Below are 6,292 nucleotides of genomic sequence, written 5' to 3'. Positions count from 1 at the left end.
TCCAGCTGCTCCTGCTCGATCAAAATCCAAACCTGTTTGTAAAGTGGCAATCCTACTTATGAAACCATACTACTAATTGTATTCGCAAGCCAGAGGCGGGTGGTCAATTTGAATTGAAGCAAAATATGGTGTTGCTATTGTATTCGAGTGGACAATTTGTAGGGCTCTCACATGAAGATCCACAACAACACATATAGACTTTCTTGGAAATCAGCGATACCTATATTCCTACTGGGGTATCTTCTTATTATGTTAGATTGACTCTCTTCCCCTTTTCTCTAATTGGGGAAGCAAAGAGGTGGTTATATGCTGAACCACCAAATTCCATCATTTCTTTGGACTATATGTATTAGAATTTCCTTATTTGATTCTGCCCATCCGGGAAGACAACACCGTTGAGAAGTGAGATTCTGAGTTTCAGGCAGAAAACAAGAGAAAATCTTTACCAAGCTTGGGAAAGATTTAAGGGTATGCTTAGAAATTAACCCCATCATCATTAGTCTAATGATGTACTGGTTAATACTTTCATAGAGGGTCTTGAGACAAACACTAAGATTCTATTAGATTCAGCAGCAGGTGGGCAAGCTCTTGAGAAGACGTATGTTGAATTATACACACTATTGAATCAAATTTCATAAGAGAATCCTGGATGCCATGCTGACTCACAAAGTTCTTCAAAGAAGCTTGCAGGTGCGTTGGAGGTTGACTTGTTTACTGCTATATTAGCTCAGCTTGCTACATTAAAGAATTAGTTAACTACTCAGTTCAACAGTATGAAATTGGGGGTTACCCAGCCTGCAGCAACAACAAATACAATTCATCAGGCTAATACTTGGTGTGAGATTTGTGGGAGTAGTGAACATACAACAGATTCTTGTACAGTTAATCCAGAATCTATTAATTATGTGGGAATATTAATCATTAAGGACAACAGAACTTTGGAAATACTTACAATACGAATTGTCAAAATCATCCCAATTTCTCAAGGGGTGGAAATCAAGCACAAAATACAAATCAATACTGTGGGCCAGTGAATCAAACTCAATAACAACTAGTTCAAGGGAATCATACCACAACTCAAACTAACAATATTGAAGTGATATTGAATAATATTATGGCTTGATACAAGAAAGACCTCGGAAGGCACATAAACTACACAAAATAGTCCACAAATTGAGAGCAACCCGAGGACCCCTTTGAGTGCTAGTTTCGTCCAACAACAACAACACAAGTATCACGAGTTTACAAGGTGTTTTAATACCAAAACAACAATAATACAACAATAACAATATGAGCACAAGATTTGGATTCAACAAGAATGAATGATTACAAGATACAAACACTAACACAATTGCAAGAAAGGTAAAGATAGATAGTGAGACATAGATTATTATAAAGAGTAGGAACTAAAGCATATATTAAACTCAAAAACCCCTAATGAATATAACAACATTACCGTACTCTTACGGTGATCTCTAAGGAAATCAACTCACCTCAAGATCCACCATTTCCAAGCAAAGAACAATATTGGCTTTTCCAAGCCCTAAACTACAATGGCTAATCCAAGACCTAACTAAGAACTACACTAAGCTGGTCTACTCTCAAGAGAGAGGATTTTCAATGTCTCATATTTTTATCACCAAACAACTAAAGAGAAAAGACTAATAAGATACTATATATAGCCTATCTTATTACATAGTATAATGGACCAAAATACCCTTAATGAAAGGGATGTCATGGGTTGTTTCTTTAATAAGTGCAATCCCCAAAATAACCTTAATGAGGGGTCCTTTTTCAATTCCCCAAAACCATGGGGTCACACTTCAAAACTTGTAGTCTTGAATTGGCATCAAATGTAAGTCCCCATGCAATTTTCCACACACGAGTTTGTTTAATAGCATGCTCAAAACGGGTCCTCTATGTATGTTCTCATATACTCGAGGTGCCTAAGTTTTGAGCCTCTATGAGTTGGCTTATAAAGGTGTTATCAAAAGATAAGATGGCCATTTGTCCCATATCATCCTCCCCTTCTTGAAAAAGATTTGACCTCGAATGCAAACCTTGCAAAACCAAAGAGAGGATAAACAAATACAAACTCCCCATGACATGAGGGTTACGGTTTTCAAAACAAATCATCTTAACATGCCAAGGTTGCACGTATTTGAAATATAACTAAGGATCATTTGAATAAAATATTAAAAACTCATTAAAAGATGTATGAAGGATTTGGTTATGGGATTAACCAAGAGTGACACTTTGCTTTTCATGTAGACCAAGTAACAAGTTGGGTGCACTAACATCACCATTTCCATATTTGGCATAGGGTCAAATGGGAAGAGTGGCCATAGACACGGGTCTAGACAACACTCCCTTTTCCCATGGTCTCCACCCAAACTAAATGACATACTCTCTATAAAAGTATACATATCATCCAAAGCAAATAAAGAGTAGAGAAAAGTATCACTCAAGTCGAATTCTACTAAGGTACCCTCATGTGTTTACTTACTACCAGTTTCCCAATCATCACCATGAGTACTCTCAACAATAAAGTCACACAAAGTAGATAGAGTAGCTTCCAAGACTACACATTCTTTACCCTTAAGAGTACTCTCATTTTGCAAGAAGAGATTTCCATCTTTAGGAGAAATACTGTCACACCATAGTGGGTTAACATATAGGCTATAGCCTACAAGGTGAGCTATATTATCTTTTTCTCCACTAGGCTCATTAGGAGCATTTATATCATTTTCAAACAAGACATTATACCTAAAGAGTGCATAATCCAACCTATGGGCAGATTTGGAACAAGCAAGTTCCTTACTCTCTAAGAGGTCAATATCTAATTTCAAAGCGGTTTCAAGCACAAGATTGTCCCAAGAATAGCTCTTGGGTTCACTGTCTTTTTATTGACCAAATTTTTCAAATACTTCACTCACTTAAGTTCGATTAATCACATCACACACATACTCAAGTCGTGGACAATTTTCACAAATAGGTTGATCAACATCAATTACACAAGACGATGTACTTCCGTTCAACATATAGGCTTTAACACTAGGTGAACATAAATTGATATTATAAGAAGAGTCAATTTGGTCATCAATAGGATCAACTAGTGTATCCATACTCACAACATGTACTTCATCAACAAAAGGCAAAGAATCATTAGACTCATAAGTAAGTAACCTACTACTCACACTCAATGGGCTACTAGCCACATAATTATCATTTACATGCACAAAAGTGTAAGAGTTAGCTATTTTACCTTGAAGTTCTTGAGTTGACTCTCCTTTTCCTTGTTATAAAGGTCCTCCACAAGCCTCGTCAGCAACTTTACTTTGTCATTGCTCTCCTTCACTTGCCATGTCGGTACCTACACAAATTTCCTTAGAAATAGAAGGACAAATAATGTTAGCTTGGTTTGGTGGCAATCCCTACACTTTACTGCACACAACCTCACCTTTTTCCACTCTCAGATTACCACCTTGAACACCATTACTTCTCTCAATCTTTTGTCTCTCATAAGCATTCAGATTGGAGTAAGTATTTACTTCTCTTTATGGCTTGGGCAGTATGTATGTCACGAGGTGATTTTACCACCGTTCTCTTACAATATTAGGTCAATTTTGCACATTTAGAACTCTATGTTGTGCAAACCAAATGGCACCTAAGCATACATAGACGTATGTCAATGGAAGAATATCGCACCACACCTCCCCATGGTATTCAAATTGGGAGAAGACAACTTTGACCCTCTCGGTAACCTTAAATCCATCCAAGAAGTATGGAACAAGTAAAGATTTGTGAAACAAGCCCATGTAGTCAACCATGGATGAACGATGTAGTTTCTATAGTACCTATTATTTAACACAATGAAGCAGACCGATATCCCACAAATGGTCACCTTTTCGGAGTGTACACTCCTTCTCAGATCAACATTGTAAAGCACATGACTACCCCACAGTTTTGGAGATGAATACCCTCTTCTTCTCATTGGACAACCTCCACTACAGATAATATAGCCATTCACACTATATAGACCTTGATAAGAAGTACTACAAGGTGGAGAATATAAATCTTCACACTCCTCATGTGTACTCTAGTCATAGCTCTAATAAACTTTGTGAGCAAAAGGGTTATACCTAACACCAAATCTAGATTTGAAGTGAGAAGTGTAAGACTCCTCATATGCACCATCATCATCATAAGATCCATCACGAGGTCCTACATCATCTCCAAAGTCACCATAAGCACTAGGAACTTTATTTATCTCATTTTCTTTCTCAAAGCCATAACTCTCAAATCCGCCCAAGTTTTGATCGTGACTATTTTCATAGCCTCTGCAATCTCCCTAAACTTCATATCTATAAAAGCCCTCACTACAATCATAGTCTCCCATGTTGTAGTTATAATAATCCCCGCCCATCAAAGATATATTCCCCTTATATCACCTTTGTATCTACATAATGAACAAAAAAGATTAGTAGTAAAAGATCCCCACCAATAGTCATATACACCCACCTTTGTGATTCTCACAATTGGAGTAGTGAATATTGAATGTTGCTTATACTCCGGTAGTCAATAGGATGTCAATTCTACTTGGTGGAAGAAATGGATTCTTGTTTGATTGACTCAAGACACACCAAAAAAAAAATTACTTACGACTGTGAAATAAAGAAGTTACTACGAGTTAAAAATGAGAAAAGCACAAAAATAATGCTAACACGTAGAACGTAATTAAAAACTAATTTACAACTTTGTAAGTATTTTGTAATGCCCCAAGAGTATACCCTGGGCATCACATGGTGCTTATAGTCCCAAGGGACCAAAATCTAACCCATGAGCTGGTACCTGCTGTAAGCATTGAATGACATAGCCATAAATATGAAAGAATAGCTTATATGCCATAAGGTTGTAATACCTGTAATCAACACCATGTCATAAATCTGGTTAGATAAAGAAAATTCGAATAGCTAATTGATATGTCAACTGAAGTCTGAATACTGAATAGCTAAATGTAATATCTGGAAGCCTCTAAACTGACAGACTGTAAGTTGATGGGATAGGCCCCAACTAATTCTACTAACTACTAAACTAGAGACATAAAGTAAAAATAATCTATCCTCAAAATATGAGGACTCACCACTGCTACTGCTGAGAGTTTGAGAAGTCTAAGCGTGATATAGGAACTGAGTGTCAAAATCTATGATATAATACATCATAGCACAAAATAAAGGTATGCGATCAGTACTTTAAATGTACTAGTATACTAAAAGAGGTAGGCTGACATACATGGTTTTATGGATAGGAATAATAACTGCTTGAATATACATGTAAAATATAGAGTACTGAATAGAGATCATGGAATTTGTAGATACTGAGAATATGTGAAATCTGTAACTATTGTGTATGAATAAAAGTCTATAAATGCAGAAGGTACATGAAATCTATAGATACTGGGGATACATGACCAAGCATATTACATGAACTGAATAAAATCTCTAGACTGAAATACTAAAATAACTGATATCTGTACGCTTGGTCAAACAACACTGAGACTGAATTACTGGTCTAGTTATTGAACTGAGACTGTGGGAGGTATCATCTAACTGACATGCCCTAACCTGAGCTAATCGGGGTCTAACCTGTAACCCCAGTTGGAAGGGTTTTAATACCATGCAATGGGTACTAACACTGGCTATGTAGATCCACTATACTAAGGTACTATCCCAAAGGACTAAGGGTGTCAAGCCTGGGCTGACGGGTGACCCCTAAGAGATAGTCAAGCCTAAACTGATGGGTGACTTCTCATATCCTACGCTGGCTATGTAGTTCTGGAGTTTAGGGACTTCTACTAGAGACTCTACCTATTTTAAAGGGAAGCCGCCATCCCTATACTCACTCGGTGCTAAATCCTACTCCTAACCGAATGACACTGAGTTACTGACTATTTCTGAGTTTAACTGACTGATCTAGTAATGCTCATAATGTATTCTGAAGTTATTCTAAAGATACTGAGATGAAACTAAATAAACAACTATTGTTTTCGAGTATTAAATACCCCTAGGACTCAAAGAAAATAATAGTAACATGACACTTAAGCTTAGAGGACATAACATGCAAGTTTTCATCAAATCTTCATTCTTGTAAGCATTTTATCAAACACTTGTAGTTCATAGTTTATTCAAATTATGAGAATGTCATGGAACTTATAGTAATAGCATGAATTCAACATGAATAGAACTAATCATGATTTAATTCAACAAATGATAACATTAAAACATGGAGAATT

At 36.6% G+C, this 6,292-nt stretch overlaps 1 non-coding gene across 1 annotated transcript; it reads right to left on the bottom strand.

Annotated features, from left to right (window-relative positions):
- Positions 1-392: 392 nt before the first annotated feature.
- Positions 393-499, bottom strand: LOC124896369. Its single transcript, XR_007052731.1, has one exon. It is a non-coding gene; the product is annotated as a small nucleolar RNA R71 (small nucleolar RNA).
- Positions 500-6,292: the final 5,793 nt, after the last annotated feature.

Source organism: Capsicum annuum, chromosome 2 (genome assembly GCF_002878395.1).
Source record: "Capsicum annuum cultivar UCD-10X-F1 chromosome 2, UCD10Xv1.1, whole genome shotgun sequence".
Classification (NCBI taxonomy): Eukaryota; Viridiplantae; Streptophyta; class Magnoliopsida; order Solanales; family Solanaceae; genus Capsicum; species Capsicum annuum.
Note: the sequence above shows the minus strand (reverse complement) of the source record. Positions and strands in the feature narration are given on the sequence as shown.